This window comes from Oxyura jamaicensis, chromosome 4 (assembly GCF_011077185.1).
Source record: "Oxyura jamaicensis isolate SHBP4307 breed ruddy duck chromosome 4, BPBGC_Ojam_1.0, whole genome shotgun sequence".
NCBI classification, from domain to species: domain Eukaryota; kingdom Metazoa; phylum Chordata; class Aves; order Anseriformes; family Anatidae; genus Oxyura; species Oxyura jamaicensis.
This window is the reverse complement of record NC_048896.1, coordinates 86,249,700-86,267,190: the sequence shown is the minus strand read 5'-3', so window position 1 is coordinate 86,267,190 and position 17,491 is coordinate 86,249,700. Positions and strand designations below refer to the sequence as shown.

General features: G+C 37.6%; 1 long non-coding RNA gene across 1 annotated transcript; it reads left to right on the top strand.

Annotated features, from left to right (window-relative positions):
• The first annotated feature begins 1,358 nt into the window (after positions 1-1,358).
• Positions 1,359-17,249, top strand: LOC118165449. The gene is made up of 2 exons (XR_004750047.1): positions 1,359-1,556; positions 16,185-17,249. It is a non-coding gene; the product is annotated as an uncharacterized LOC118165449 (long non-coding RNA).
• The last annotated feature ends 242 nt before the right edge of the window (positions 17,250-17,491 follow it).

Sequence of the window (17,491 nt, the reverse complement as noted above, 5' to 3'; positions counted from 1 at the left end):
CTTTAATACATAGACATAACTGATGTTCCCCACATATTACCCATGCTTATTAACATGATACATACTAAGACATCAACATATCTAGATTATAAATGACTGAGGGGGTCTAGTGTTGTGACACAGATTTTAAATGGCTTCAAAGTAGTTAGCTAAGAAGAAAAATCGTAATTCCAATAGAAGTAAATGATTACCAAATACAGTTACTGCTGAGAAAAATGAAGACCCGAGCCATTAGAAAAAAAAAAAAAAATCACTGCTTTTATGTGAATTCTCTTCAAGTTCTTTATCTGGAAGAAGTATTTTTCTTAAAGAAAATTGATTTTCTGTCTTGCTAATGTTTCAGTTTCATTCTTACCAATCAAGGTGAGGTGAGTTTTTTTTTTTTTTTTTTTTTTTTTTTTTTTTTTTCCATTGGTGAAGATGACACTGCATTTTCAGTGGGACAAAATGTCATTAAATAAGCCTGAATTTCAGAGAAATGATGTTTCTACTTTACACTACACTAAGAATCAGAGAGGAGTGCCATAACATTTTGCTTTTCCTGAGAACGTTTTATGAAACACCTCTCCACTCTTATCCCAGCTTTACACCACATATCGCCATAGCTTCAACCAGGTATGTCAATGACTAATTGGCTCTTCTTTAGTTAGAAATGGTGAGGAAGGAGTTCTTCAGGTAACAAAATGTGAAGAGAAAGCAAGGAGTTTTCTGATTGTTACTTCAGTCTACTCCAAATACTCCTTAAAAGGTGTGTTGGGCTAGTCATCTTTACTGCAATAGAATTAAAAGTTGATGCAAAGGAACTGAGCATGGTTGTTTGGCAGTGTTTTGGAGGAAGACAGATTTGCTGGTGTATTATTACTGATAATTAACTTTCATCTTGGTTTAAATTACGTATAACCAGAGCTACTCCATTGATTTCACTGGACCTACTCCAATTTTACAGTGTAATACTAAAACTCAGAATAGAAATCTGGCTGTATGGACATTCATTCTGCTGCAACTAGCATGTTACATGACCAGTCACAGGAGGACTGGGTTTTGCTGTGGTTTAAAAAATGCAAATAAATGAATTTTAGTAAACAAAGTACAAGACCTTGATGGTGGGAATAAATATGGAAAAAATTAATTGCAGTAGTACATAGCTCACAGTGACACAGGATTTCATTAGTTTCGTGTGTGTGTGAGTCTGCGGGGAGGCAGGGGATAGGGGTCTGTGCTGTGGATGTGTTTACATTAGCAATTTAGAGCTCCAGAAGTGTTCGTTTTGGTGCAAATTTGACATGCATCTGTACTCGGAGTCCTGCAGTGTACGTCTGAGCACTGATGTGGTGGATATGGTTTTTCTTCTGGTGGAGCCAGGGATGATGGACAATGGAAAGCCACTTCTGGGTCTGACTTGCTACATGGTGCAACCATGCAATAGGTGTGTACTCAGGACAGACAGCTGGGCCAAAGTTCATTGCTGCTTCAAACTCAAAGTGAACATATGGTCCTTGAACCACAACAAGTAGCACCAAAACAAACCTTGATCCTTCCACCTTTGAGCGACACCAGTAGGTAATGTAATTGCCCTGTGCATAAATTCTGGTAGCACATAAAAACATCTTATGTAAATAAATTTAATGAGCTCAGCTTTTCTGCTAGGCTGAAGTTGATATTTAGAGTGTTCAGAGTGTTTAGAGTGTTCAGACTGTTTAGTGTCGTGACTTATTCCACTGTCTACAGAAGGTATATCTTGCCTGAATTTGTATTTGCAATATCTCCAGAAAAAGGCATTCTCCCTTTTCTTTCCACTATTAGTATTCTTCAGTTACTTAATGAAAAACTGTAAAAGGTGACTTTTATCTCATAATTCATAAGAAATCTCAAGTACTGGTTCTGAGGCAGCATTTGCCTTAATAGATTTTCTCCAGAGATATTGGAGGGATTCCACCAAATCCTACAGTTTAACCTTTGACATCTCTGTTTTGGGCAATATTAATTCATATTCAGATTTTCTTTCTTTCTGCTACTTATATCTATCTTTGTTTTTATGATATAAACTGGAATTAAATTATGTGCTTATCACTTTAAATGTAATATAGTTTGTTTTCAGCATCAGCCAGGGCCATCTCCAAGAACACATTTAAACTGCAGAGGGAATTCAGCTATTCATATCACGTTTGCTTCCACAAGCAAATCTTGCCAAGCTGGAGAACTTTGAGTTGAGCCATATGGTTTTGATAAAACATGGTGACTTGAAATTTATTTTTGCTTTGCAAAACAAAAGTGAGTGCCAAAATACTGTACGTGCAAAATTCTGCATCAGGAAAAATGTCCGTTATATGTCTGTTTGTGTCACACGGCTTGGGCTCAGCATTTCTACAGCTCTAGATGATCCTTTGCCAAGTGTTAGTAGTAAGAAGTGAGAAAACTCCAGAACTGAAGGTCCAAAAGAAAATGACTCTATTTTTTTAACATGATGACTGAATATAGGTAACCATACTGGAGGATAGGTAACCATACTGAGACTTGCTGAAGGGTTTCCAAATAACAGGTTTAAAACTTTTTGAAATGAACTGCCACTTCTTGAGTGTCCCAAATTATTGGTTACTTTTAATGTACCTTAACTCAAAGAACTAGACCAGTAATTGATCCTTCAATGGAGGGCGAAGAAACCCAGCAAAAGATGTGATATGCCACTTGGAGCAGGCAGCTGTAATGAGTATGAAAAGGAACTATTTCTGTGTGGCATCGCTCCTACTGCAAGGCATGCATTATAAAGGACTATTTGGGGTACTGCATTTTCCTTTATATCCTGGTGCTGAAATTGGATGTAAAGCTTTCAGTTTCAGTTTTCTGAATTATAAGCCTCTCTAAGAGTTCGTATTTTAAATGTACTGCTCTTTAAAGTTCTGACTGATTTGCATATACAGTTTGAAATACCTAAGTATAGCAAGGGAAATAAAGCCATTTTGATTTGGTTGTTTAGATTTAAGGCTGCTTTTTCCACAGACTGCTTTCTACTCTATAATCAGAAACCATAATCATTCTTGAAAAAACCCAGCATGACTCTAAAACATTGATAGCCAGCTCTAATCTTGTGAGGAAAGATGAAATCCTAGAATTCACCCTTGTTGTGTCTGCCTCTTCCAAGGCTTGGGATTTTTTGCTTTGTTTATAGTCATTCCACTTGCACGACACTTAAAAAGCATGTGTTTTTTTTTTGTTTGCTTTGTTTTTTTCTTCTACATAATTAACAACAACAACAAAGTATAGCATTTTTGTTTTCTTAAGTAAAGAAAATCATGTTCATTCTGAAATTGATAGTAAAAATCTTATTTCTGGAATTAGTACTGGACATAATGTCTTCTCTTTTGTAGTGCATTGCCCCTTGTTAAGAACTGAGCCTATGCCTAAGCTTGTCTTTTCTGGGGATGAGAAAAGCGGGTCAGAAGAAGCTTATCCAAATCAGGCATTCTTGTAAGTTTAGTCTATAAAACAGATAGTTCACGCTATGTAAATTAATTTAATGTAAATTAAATTAATTAAAAAGAACATTTAGCAATCCTAAGGAGAAATTTGATCAATATATATTCTCTGGGAAGGGTTATAGCTTCTGCAAACTGAGCACCCAACATTGCAGGAAATTTTTGTACTCATTGCCTCTGGGTCAGCTCCCTACCTGCGAAATTAATATACTTCACCTCAGAGTAGTACAGTAAGGATTTAGTTATCCAGTGCCTGCAAGGCAGACAGGCACTATACAATGAATACTACAGAGAACATCACAATAACTTTAATAATTATGATTGCAAACACTATTTTAATAATGTGTAATACACCAAGCATTAGGCTATCCCCTGCCATAACACCAGAAAGCTGCTTATGTGCTGGTTACTATCCTTCCTCTTGCCTTCGAAGGGAGGAAGTTCCAGGGCCACAGAGGGGAAAATAACAAAACAGAGAAGATACATAAGATAAATTTAATGTTGTTCAGGAACTGCATAATTTTTCAGTGTAGTTTTATTCCAGTTGTGTGTGTGCATGTTCTGGAGCGGTGTGGATGGTTCAACATGTCAGTAGCTTTCATTCTTGTGGCACTGTGATAGCAATATTTTTCATTTGCTGAGCCATCAGTCATGTTAAGAGATTCTCATTATGTGAGTGTATCTTTTTGGAGGACTTTTTCAGGCCCTTTTTGGTTGTTTTAATTCTCTTTTGAAGGTTTAATTTGATAGGAGTTGAAATCAACTCTAAGTGATTAATGGCAACAAATGCCAGCAGGGAAATTTCTGAAAATAAAGGTAGAATGAATGCTGTGTTCTCTTCCAGTGCTCTCCCTTGCCAAGCTCATGATTAATGCCCCAGGTCAAGTACACGACTGGCACAAGTTAATCAACATTAAGAACTAGAGATGCAAAATAATGTAGGTATTGCACTTTGGGGGAGGTTCCTCTCCACAGAAAGGCACTCCTTCTGAAGGTGGTTAATGACCAGCCACACCGCTGCTCCTGGCCCCACTAAAGATGAACCAGAGCCTGCTAGGACCAAGATGGCTCTCTCCTTGTTCATGCCTTATGCTCTGGGGGTCACATTAGTGATCTCTTAGTGACCTCTTCTCAAATGCCTCTTCCCAAATGTAGGTAAGTCAGGAGCTGAGTACATGGGGCTCCCAGGCCTGCCTCTTCTGTGTGGGTCCTGGTGGCTCCCTCTCCCTTTGGAGGTTCTTTCACCTCTGCTGAAGAACATTGCTCCAGCTACTGCTTTACCCACCCCAAACAGGGACACTCATTTGGGTGGAGAACCAAAATGAACATTTAGCTTAAATAATTAGAGTTGTCAACTGAAAGCTGTGTCTTGTGATGGGAAAGTAACAGATAATTGACTAAGGACAGTCTGCCAGCCATTACACTGGCTCATGAACTCTGGGGAGAGCATCACTATCCAATTTGCTTCCAGCTACCTTCTTCTATCTACTTTCTTGTAACAACACTAGCCATCTTAATGTTGGTATTTTTTCCTTAATGAAACTATTTTTTATGTACAAAACTGTTCTAACACAAGTTGGATTTCACCTGATAAACCAGCATATCTGTGATAAGGAACAAAAAACAATGTTTGGGCCAGAGATCAGGTAAAGTTTACAAGAGTGTTTGGCCATCTAAAACTTTTCCTTTTTTTATTAATTAATTTTTATTTTTATTTTTTCAGTGTTGAAAAGAGTAATTGTGAACTATTTATCTGTTTCACAACAATGTAAATCTATTTGGTATAATTTTCTATTTAGTAGCTACAACTTTTAGGCTTTTGGGAATCCTATACTTTGAACAAGAATTTCTGACTTTGACATAATATAAGAGTTAATTTAGTTTCAATACCTACAGGGAACACTTCATGTTACTGCTACTTAGGACCTACAATTCACCTATACTATAACAGTTATTTTAATGTTTTTCACTCTTATCCCTAACTTTTGGTTTATCTGATTACAGTGTAACAGTTTTCATACCTATCTATCTATATATATAGACTGCTTCCTTTTGATGTATGTTTTCTTACTTTTGAATTTTTCGACAATATTGATATCTAATAGCTTTTTTTTTTTAAACACAGGCCATTAGCATCATTTTCCACTGTTGGTCAGAATGACATAATGTCATATTGTGCACACAAACCACAGGAAGGCATAAAACCTGCAACTGGTGTGCTTCTTTGGACTTATACAATGTAAAATTACACATACAAACCTAGCATTTCCATCTTTAAAGGAACTTGAACTGTAATTGGAGAGCTCACCTCAAGGTAATTTTTCATCCTTCTCTTCCCTGAATAGGTTATTTTATCTTTCATGGTCTCTACAAGTTGTTACCAAAAAGGAGGCTGAACTGTGCTGTAATGCCACATTGAGGTCTCTGTACTGGGTCTGGCTGGGATGTTAACTTTCCCTGCAGCAGCCCATACAGTGCTGCGCTCTGCACTTGTAGCTAGAACAGCAGTGGTATCACACCAGTGTTGTGTCTGCTGCTGAGAAGTGCTGGCACAGCATCAGGACTCTCTCTGACCCTCCTAGGGGGTGGGCAAAAAAGTGAGAAAGAAACATCAGCAGGGCAGCTGACCTAAACCAACCAAAGGGATATTCCATACCATATGATGTCACACTCAGCAATAAAAGGTGGAAAAAGGAAGAAGAGGGGAGGGGTGGGCTCTCGTTGCGAAAACGTCTGTCCTCCTCCCGAACACTGGCTACGTGCGTTGAGGCCCTGCTTCAAGGACGTGGTCAAGCATCGCTCATTTGTGGGAAGTAGAGAGTAATTTCTTTCCTCTGCACTTCCACATAGCCTTTACTTGTTTTGTTTAGTTATTCCCTTTCCCCCTCCCTTTTCCCCTTTCCCTTTTTTCCCTTTAGTTGAATTGTTTAATTAATAATAATATTTCCTTAATTATATATATATATATATATATTTCCCCTTTTTAATTAAATCATCCTTATCTCAACCCGTGAGTTGTTCTTTCCTTTACTTCTTCCCCTCCTCATCTGAGGAGGGGGAGTGAGAGAGCGGTTGTGGTGTTCAACTGCCTAGCACGGTAAAACCACCACAGTCTCCAAACCTAATTATCATTAGCTTTCTCCCAGTTCTTTTGTTTTACAGTATGATCTATGTATAGATACTACTCTCCAGAGTACAGTGCAATAGGAGGTACCTTTTATGACAAATCGTTGAGGAGATTGGCTTCGTGGAAAAGAAGAAGAAGAAACTTTGAACTATTGTTTTCTATTGTTTCATAGAAATGAATTGTCTTGAAATAACATGTTGCTAGCTGCAGAACAATGTCCACAGACCACTAAAAAAAACTGGAGACTTTAATGTAGCTTATAATTCAAGCAAACAATAGTAAAAATGTTGATACGTCATCCAAAGATAAGCCTGGAAGATCAACCACTGCTCATGCATTTCTGCAGACAGATGGACTTCTTCCTCTATCCACAGCTAGGTGAGCTCAGAGAAGACCTTGACTACTCCAAGGACCTGTATGACACTCACATTAGTAGGGACATAGAGAAGCAGCCACAACTGGGACATTTTGCCTTGGATTATGGTCAGTGTGCCTTGCAGTAGTGTTTCTGCAGGGGAGCCTGCTGACTTGATTTTTGGCATGGATAGGATGTGGTGGTTCTGTTCTTACTGACCTAGGGCATGTTGTTCTGAAACCCTCAGTGCTCCTGCCAGAGTGTTAATAAAGAGACCGCTGTGATGTATGGTGTGTAGCATGGTTTTTGTACACTGACAAACACTGTGCAGTGCCTTAGCTTCAGGATGCAGTTTTGTCAAAGCCATAAGGAAATGAAGCTTCAGTGATATTGCACTGGTGAACAAGTCTATGCATTTGTCTGCCTCTGGGGCCTGCCAATAGCTTTTTAATTTGCTGGTCAATATTAACCATAGAGGACAAGAGATCTCAAAGGTATTGAGTTTCTACAAGTTGTGTAAAAATTAGCCTCAGGATGGATGAAAATATGCCACTCCTTATGCTCAGGGAAAGACTGCTGAATGTTTTCATCCCCTATTAAACAAGGAACCACCTAACTTTATCTTCCAGACACAAATCTGTTTAAAATTAGCCTTCGCTGAGCTCTGTTTACAGAGATGCTAGGCAAAACTAACGCTTGTATGTCAATCCTAAAGAAACATTGGCTTTGCAGATGGCAATGAAGGAAGAGGAGTGCTGGGCCCGCCCATCATTTTTCCACATCTTGCAAGTACATTTAATGCCGAAGCAATGTTGTGGAGCCATGCCTGTCAGTGTCTGTGGTGTGCAGCAGCTTTTGTTGTTGTAAGGATCATGCCCCTTGGTGCAGGTCTGTGAGCCCCCACATGCCAAAGGAAGCAGGCTGCTTTTTCTTTGCCTGATGATTCAGCTGCTTCACTCTTTACACATTTCCTGTCAGTGCAAAGCCTTTGCATAACTGAGGACTTTTAATCCCTTTATTTCAGGTTCAAAATCAATATGAAGATAAACACTCTAAGCTTCTGAGAACTCACTGTGATAAAGAGCTAAATACCATGAAACAAGAAAACTTTATCAAATGGAATGATTCTATTTCCTTAAAGGAATCTCTCTCTGCATAATGCTCACACGTGGTGTTCTTCATGTTGCATGGGAATGAAAAGGATCAGTATTCATTCAGGTCACTCCAGATGCAGTTCTGCTCTCAAAGCAGTGATTATCATTTCGTTCTGCCCTGCACAGTTTTACATCTGCTCCTGCTGCAGGCCACCAGACTAGCCTATCCAAATTAAACTGGATGGGGATAAGCTTGAAGAAATTATTTGTTTTCCTCAAAGAAAGATAATGAAAACAACTTTGAGAAATACTTGTTTCCTGACACTTGTCCACCAGAGAAGAGATAATAGAAATGTTTGCCTGCTGTAGAAAAAGTTCCTCCTCTCACAAAGAGGAGAATTAATGAAGTCTGGTGTCATACACAGATGCTAAATCCTTTTCACTGCTCTAAGACCCACATCTATAAAAATATATAAAAATGCCCAATTCTCAGTAAACTGATGGCCCAATATTTTCTGCACCTCTACAACCCCTCTGCACACTACTCCCAAACCCAAACAGCTTTACTCTCCGGTCCCACTTTCTATGCTGGGAAGTTGCCAGCCCCACCATCCCTTGCACAAGACTTGTTGGTTTTCAATAGCTTGGAGTATGTCACCATCACACACATAAAAAATGCAACTCCCTTCCATAGTGCAGGAAGGCTTCAAAAATTGGGGTGTGCTTATTAAAGGAGTGGGTTCCAACCCACTTCAGGATCCAAGAAGATAGGCAGAATGATTTCCATGTTTGCTGACTTAATGTGGCAGGTCTGCAGTTCAGATGCAGAGGCTCCCTGCCTTAAGGTGTGCGCTGCAGTGTTGGCGTGCAGGGACGTGAGCCGAGGTGAGAAGTATTTCTCTCATACCCTTCTCCCTCTTCCCACGGGAAATTTGCATCTGAATAGGAGTTTGCTGAATTTGCATGCATAATCTTAACTTCTCGGATGTTTAGGTTTAGAGACAGACATTTAAGTAGGTTTAGCCACATTGATTTCATGTGGCTACATCAATTTATTCCAGCCAAAGATCTAAACTGTTCTTTTCAGTAGTGATTATTTAAAATTAAAAGCTTTAAACGTCTCCTGTTGCCTGGATGAAAGAATTATAGTGCAGCAATCTCACAGTCAAAACATTTTTATTCAGCTCGTTCTGACAGAGGAAACCTTATTTGGAAAATGGAGACACAGTCCACACCAAACATTTGTAGCAGTAGTTATTCCAGTGTTGCTTGCAGGAAAGCCTCTCAGAGTTCTAGAGCAATTTTGATTATAGAAGCACAATGTTTAATGATACACATCACAGATTTATTTTTTTGTCCTCTCCAGGAACTGCAGGGGACTTTTTATACTTTCATGTGAAATCCTTTCTCTCTGTACTACAAATTTATTTAATTGCATTTCACACTACTAGGTCTTTTTTTCCCTGCTGTTTTTGCTCTGCTCAGGTGCCTGACAATTTCTCTTAAACGTAGAGACCTGCGGGACAGCTACATCTATAGGGAAAATCTGTCCACATAAGGATCTGGATTTAAAGCAGTGCTTGCTTATGGTCCTCTCTAGCCTATTGGAGAGTTTTAAGGAACTCAAAAAATGTGTCCAAGATAAACAAATTTGGATAATCTACATATATGCAATGTCTAATGGGATATGTACTTCCAGTGATCATTTTCTTAGGAATTCAAGAGTTTATAATTTCTAAATTATTAGCAAAAATTAATCCCAAGGATTCATTTTAATCCTATGGATATCTTTTATAATCAATAATGGTCTGTTAGCCTGATCTCTTCATTATTTAGCAGTTCACCAGTTTTGGGGTCCTCTCAATTTTTATCAGTAACAAGTTAATATTTTCTTCCAAAATGTTCATTAACTTAAAAATGAAAAGAATAAACTCTTCTTTAATGACTTTAGCAGTCCTGTCCACCTGAATTTTTGTTTATAGCTGTGTTCTGATATACATACATTAGAAGGTATGTAATTTGGTCAATATCTCTATTTCCCTGTAGAAATCAAACCTCTTGCAGGAATACTTCTGGTATTTAGCTGAATTATTTTACTAAGACACAGCAAACATTAGCATTCCAGAAATGTGTATAATACAGTACAAAACCTGAGTTAAATTATTGAAGAAAACATTGAAGCAAATCATATTATACTGGCTGATAAATATACTATAAGCCACAAAGAATTTAATTAGAACTTCAAAATTTGATAGTTAGCTACCAGGATATGAGTAGCTGATGACATGAGTAGCTAATTTGACATTGCATTACCTTGAAAATTCTTTATCCTTAGAAAACACTGCCCAAAACATCAGATTATAAACACTGCGTTGTTTAACAAGTCACTTGCTTGTTATTTAAAGTAGAGAAGTGCACTGAATTCAGCTAAAATACATGGACATCTGCAGTAATACTGCAAGTTATAAAGTAAATCAGATTTCCTACAGACAGAAAAATATACGCACATACATATTATAGGCATATGTGCACATGGAGAAGACCAATTTATTAAACTAAATGTTGGTCTGGAGCTTTCTGAATTCAGTTTATGTCTTCTGGCAGCACAAGAGATACTGCAGAAGATTGACTTTTCTCTATGGAACTCATTCTGTCTCAGTGATGTGACTAAGTGTGCTTGAAAATGACTTAGTGAAAGAAAAAAAAATGTAAATACCTACAGAAACATGATTGAGGTGAGGATCTGAGCCAATGGGCTTAAAAATTGGTACCTCTTGTGGTTGAACTACAACCTTGGATGGATGGAGGGTGAGTGTTAGGAACAGGTGAGGGATTGGCAGCTGCTTGGGCACGTCTTTGATTAGTTTTAGGAGCATGAAATGCCCTTATGAAATGCCTTAAGTGGCTTGATGTCTGCTCCAGCTATCCCTGTACTCTCTGAAAATGTCATTGGATGTTACTGTTTAAGGGGAGTACCTGAGCCTGGCCTCTATTTTTATCCAACTCCACATAGTGTTTCCAGCATTCACAATCATTAGGTTAGGAAAGTTAAAGGGTATGTGTTTATTTACTCCTGTAAGAACTAAACAGTGAATTTCTCCAATCCCTTCTGAAACTATTGATGAATCTTGCTCCAAGCCTATTGCAACAAACCCCAGGTTCCCTACTGAATGTATAAACAATTCTGTATATGTTTTAAATTGACATCCAACTAGCTTCTGTCAACACTCCCTAATTCTACACCCATTAAGATTTGATAAAAAACAATTCTCCTTTCACTTTATCATATGATTTCATGATTTTGTAAATCTCAATAATACTCACTTCAGCCTTGTCCTCCAAAACTGAATATCCAAGCAAGACTGATTCTCTATTGATTTGATCTTTTTGCTTGCTATCTTCTATACTTTTTCTATCACCGCTAGTCCAGCCTGTGGTATGGAGACCAAAAGTACATGTAATACTCAAGATGTCATGACACCAAAGCTCCATTTCGATATCATTCCTGGTGATTCCCCCCCTCCCCCCCCCCCTTTTTTTTTTTAATATATATTTGGAGGGGTGAGCGGATTGGAGGCATTCAGCTAAAACCATACAATGAATTCATGATTTTAGAATTACCAATGATGATCCCATATTGTTTTTCCCAAACTGCCACTTCCATTTTAAAGGTCAGCATCATGTAGACATAATTTTGAATACTTTTGCCTAGACAATCTACATTGCAGTAATTTATATTGAAGATCACCTGCTACCTTTTTGCTTACTTTCTCACTTTTGTGAGGTCCTTCTGGACTTACTATCAGCACAGAATTACTTCTCCAAAGATCTTTGTACTACCTGCAAGTCTGGAGATTTTTCTGTGCACTTTTCTTCTAGTCAACAGTGATTATACTTGTGGCAACGTGTCTTCTCTTCCCTAGCATCGGAGCAAATGAATGGGTCCTTTTCCAAACTCCATTTCAGGGACATGTGTGCACCAGCATCTAGACACATGTGCTCTGCAGCTACTGTGGCTGCTCTCCTCCATCAGCCCAAAGAGCAGATGCAACTGCATCTGGCACATGGGGCTGAGGCATAAGAGAGTTGCAGCATCGCTGATTCAGAATTAACTTATACAATAGTAGAATCACACTGATCATGTTCCCAAAGGAGCATGAGGGAATAAGGTGGACCCCAGAGACCCCTTAGATCCATGGAATGTCTTATTCCTGAGGTATTTTGTTTTTCAGTAATGGACTATTGAAAAATGTTGTCTTTTTTTTTTTTTTTTTTTTTTTTTTTCCCACACTCTAAGAAACAGAGACAGTCAATACACATATGCATTGTAGAACAAAATAGAAACTCTTTGGCTCCATGTCTTCAAGGTGGCTTGACTTGATTATTGGCTGAAGAACATTCTTTCCCCTTTTATTAATTCAGGAGTTCATGTCAACCTACTATTTGGGGTGAGATGTTATCAGGAAAGGAGATTGTGTCTCTAGAAAATGAACTGATTTATAAGTTTTCAGAGTTTAGGGGAAAATAATGATATTCTCTTGCATTTTGTTCATCCACTGGCAAAAGTCTGGATTCCTGCTTCTTTTTAATCCTGAGTATAAGACATGCAAATCTATTTCTCAGTAAATCAGTGATGGGCTGATTTTTCCACCCTGCCAGACTAGTTGACAGGGTGGAAAAGGACTGATGGTGTGGAACAACACAAAGAATGGAAGAAAAAGGTGTTTTCTTATTTTAAATCAATTATATGAGGAGCTGAAAAGGTTGGAAAGAAACTGAAAATAAAAAGCAAGGAAATATTTACTGTATCAGGTCTGGAGGCAAGTTGCAACTCTCCTCCTCCTCCATTTGTATTCTCTAAATGACTTTTAGTTGTGTTCTGCAATTACTGGAGCCTGAATTACAGATTACAGAATGCTGGCTACATGGAGTTGCAAGCTTGTTCTGTACATACTGGTTTACATGTTAGATATTTTCCCCCTTTTATTAATTCTCTGCATTGACAAATGAATGAAGTTTAACATATTATAACGTTTTACCTTACAGAATCTGATATTGCAAACCGTCATTTCAGATTGAACAGCTGATATTAGATTTCCAAAATGGCATGTCAATCAGCATACTATTTGGGATTTATTTTTTAAAAAAGAAGGCAAATGTAATTAACTGCCACTGAAGGCAAAGTAAATTAACTGTCATTACGAACAAGAGGAAAGAATTAAGATTTTGCCACAAGCGGCAAAAGACTGGTCCTTCGCGCTTAACTCTAAACACATAACTAATACACCTACATCATAAGCTTGATTGTTTTTTAGTGCTCTCCATAGGCAAATGAGAGAACAAGGTATTTTGAAGGGTCAGTTTAGGTGTGAGATGGGCTGAATTACTCTCTGTAAGTGACTAAGCTCCTAATTTAGGCCTAATGAATCTGGGCTTTTGCAAAGAGGAGTACTTCTGAGAAAAAAAAAAAAAAAAAGCTGCTTTGAGTTCCTAAGTAGATCATGAAAATCATAGTGATAACACACATTGTGCTGTCAAAGAAATATGAAACATTAATTGAGGAGTTAAGTGATAGACTGAAAACAAAACAGAAAAAAAAAAAAAAAAAAAAAAAACACTCTCTTTTTTAAACATATGGTGAAAAATAGGAGCTTCAGAGCCTACAAAGCTGAAAAGAGATTTAGGGATATGATGATACTAATAGCCACACAAAAAGTTGTAAGCGATTAAGAAGTACTTAGATAAAAATGAGGTGGTCCATCTTGAACTGAAAATTACTCTTATGAGGGACAAAACTTCAGAGAGAATAAGCACATCAGCCATCTGATTTAGGCAATTCACTCTCTGCACAGCTTATGGAGGGCAAGCCAGAGCCCTCAGTCTCACATCAGAGATCTCCTTCATTCATTGAACGTGCAGCCACCTGCTTGAATAAGGTCCTGAACATAGCTTCAGTATATGGAATTCTATGGTCTAGTTTAAGATGGACAGCAAGAAAGCACATTACTCTATCCCAGAGCTACAGGCACAGTGTATCACTGTAATTATTAACTTATATCTTCAATATATTTTTCTGGTTGCTGTGGGTTACTGCTTGTCAATAGGCAATTTTATCAGCCAGGGAATAGAAACAGAGCCCTTTCAAAGTTCTTTCTTTCCTGTTTTTATTATCCACAGGATGACCATAAACCAACAGAAATTACTTGAACAATCATTCTGGCAGTTTTGTAGCTATTTAGCATGAAGGAGAAAGCACCCTGTGCTCTGCTTCTCCTATTCTGAGTGTGACAATGCAGGTCCTGTTACTTCTGGTCACGTTGCAGCTCCCACACTTGCCAAGTTGCCTCACTGAACCTGAAAGTTCCCTGCTTTAACCAAGGAAACACAGTCAATGCTCCTGTTTCCTGTAGCCTTGGATGAATATTTGATAAGAAAATCTCTAACCCAGGTCATCTTGGAGGTGGATCATGATCTCAAAGAAAAGCCAGTGAGACAAACGCTAAAGAAAGCATTGCCCTTGCATATAAACTTCTGCACACATCCTGTTACATGCTTTTGCCTGATTCTTTTTTTTTGTCTTTTTTTTTTTTTTTTTAAATTATCCTTTACTGAGTTTAAACTCACCCCCTGACCCTGTGATTTGCTTTGCTCTTTCAACTGATTCTTGAGTGTACATGTAGCTTGCTGTTAATGCCCTGTCCATTTCCATACTCTATAAACAATCATAGATTTTTTTAATTTTTTATTTTATTTATTTATTTTTTTTCTGAAAACATTGAGCAGCTGCTCAGAGGTTCATTTTAGATCTTTTGAGATTTATCTTTTTTTTTTTTTTTTTTTTTTTTTTTTTTTTTTGTGTCTGGGTGCTTTCTGCTATCTATCCCAGTTCTTTGTATCATATACAAATTTGATTTTGCCAGTTTTGCTCAGATGTTTGAGAAAGCAAGCTGAAAGTAAATGGAGACAATGGACTGTCCTCATTAAAATTGTTGTTAATGAGGCCTAGACCTCTGGATCTTTCTCAAAGAGGAATACAAAATTATTAGGAAAACAAAAACAAAAATACAAATAACAACAAACAAACAACAACAAAACAAACACTACAATAGCAGAACCTTAACTCAGTATGTAGTCCTGCTGTTGAAAGGTTCAAAAATTCTCACTATAAAAGTAAGATAATCCCATTTCCTTCTTCACAATTCCCAGTCATTCTACCACAAAACTAAAGAAGGGACCAGGGGAAATCATGCCTACTCCTTAGGTCTTCAGCTTGTTTTGTGATTACCCAGATTATTTAAATAATAGATATGCTAAGTGATAATGCTAAATTCCCATTTTTAGGTGCAACTATCAGTCATCATGCTATGTCCCATTACCCTGAAGCATTTGTATTCACCAGGGAATTTGTGATTACCTGTAATTGCAGGAAGCATTTCAAGTATTTCAGAGTGAGACTGAGAGCCAGCTGTAATTCCTGGCTCCAGTTGCAAACACTCAGCCACTTTGCCTGGACAAGAGCTTCCAATAACATCTACAGGTTGCTAACAGAACTCGGATCTGAACTTTTCTTAACACCCTTTGAGTTCCATTACAATGTTTCAAGAACCATGGCTCACCGTATGAGAAAAAATGAAGTTGTTTTTTTAGACACTCAGTGTAAATCAAACTCAGCTTCTTAAGCACAGACCAGTCATTGTAAAAAAACATACCGTGTAGAAACAGTAAATTTAAGAGAACATAAAAAAACAGAGACAAGCCTGTAGTCTTTCATAAACATAGCTTATTTTTGTAAACTCAGGGCCTGATTTTCCTAAACTATAATTTCTATCAGCTTTTGTTGAAACTCAACTGTCACTTTCTATTCCATATTGCATGATGCTGTTCAGTAGCAGAAAGATTGTGCTATGAGTGAACAGAAAACAACCATATAATTGTTTGTCTTTGTGGAATCTAACTACAGTCACTTGAATCAATCTTTGTTTCTCAGTCCTTGTATCTCAGTCCTTGAGGTCTGCTCTTTCACCCTAGAGATGGGCAGAGAGATCCAGAAACTCCTCTGTTACTATAGAGACCCAGAATGTCACTGTGCACCAATGGGACATTAGTGAATGCTGACTCTGCTTTTGTCTCCATAGTAACAGATGAACATCCCCAAATTCACCTCCAAGGTTGTCCCTTGAGGAGCACAGCTGAAGAAGCTCTGTGTTAGCAGCATCTTCTGAATTCTGCCAGGCTCTCTGAGATGAGCTAATTAAGCATCTATGAAGCATGATGAGAAGAGAGTTGATACATGATGGCAGGGGAGGAGACATTCACCAAAGGACCATGAAAGTAGTATGAAGACTTCTACTTCAGCCTCAATTAGACTGTTTGTATAAAGTAAAATGATTAAACATCTGAGGGGAGAGATAACAGGTAGAAAAACTGATGCTCCTGGTCTTTTCATTTATCTGGTTACAATGCTGCATTGACACTAAGGCAGTGTGTGATGATGAAAGAGCCTTTTAGAAGTGTGCACCTAGTACCACTCTGTCTGTTCAGCTGCCATGGAAAGGAAAAATGGCATTCCTGATATATGATTTCATTTCATTTTTTGAACAAAATTAACTACTTGAAGATTTGTTGTTTGGGATGATTTCTGATTGAGACTCAACAGGAAACATGAGATGAAATAGTAGTACTGTTCATGCATTGGTTTCATCCCATTCTCATTGTAGGCAGGAGACGTCTCCATTCTAGGAGGACTATTCATTTTCAATGTCTCTAGCAGAATTTGAATCAGTTTTTGTTACCAACAAATAGTTTTAAAATTAAAACTAAAAGAATTCTTGTTAAGACATTTTTAGTGTGAAAAACTAATGATACAGTGTGATTATGCAATACCTATATTTATTCTCACAGTATTTGTCAGAAAAATGGTTCTTCCCATGTTATCATTTTCAGTGACAGGTTCATGTTGACACTGGTGCTGACTACAGGCAGTCAAAACTTCCTCAATTTCTAGCATACTTGATTTGATGCTGACAGGTTCATGTGCATTAGTTTCAGCAATATGTAAAATTTATAGTAATAAATATCTAGGACTCTTTTTTTTTTTTTTTTTTTTTTTGCTATTAATTCTCATTTCTCACAGAAAGGTTTGTTCTTTAAAAAAATGTGTGCATAAATCAGAAAGGGAAATCCTTAAGTATGCCTTGGAATGGCTATTTTGTGGTCTTTCAGAATAATTCCTTAAGAAGTCAATGGAGAAAATGGTTGGGATTTTAGATATGTTTGTATATTTTAGTGAGTGATGCACAACTGAAGACTCAGTCTGATCTTCAGAGTTTGCTTGCTTTGCAGAGGATGTTCCTTTCCAAAGAAACCTTATGTCTGGCAGGAAAAAAAAAAAAAAAAAAAGAAAGAAAAAGAAGAAGAAAAAAAAACCCACCATGTTAAATGT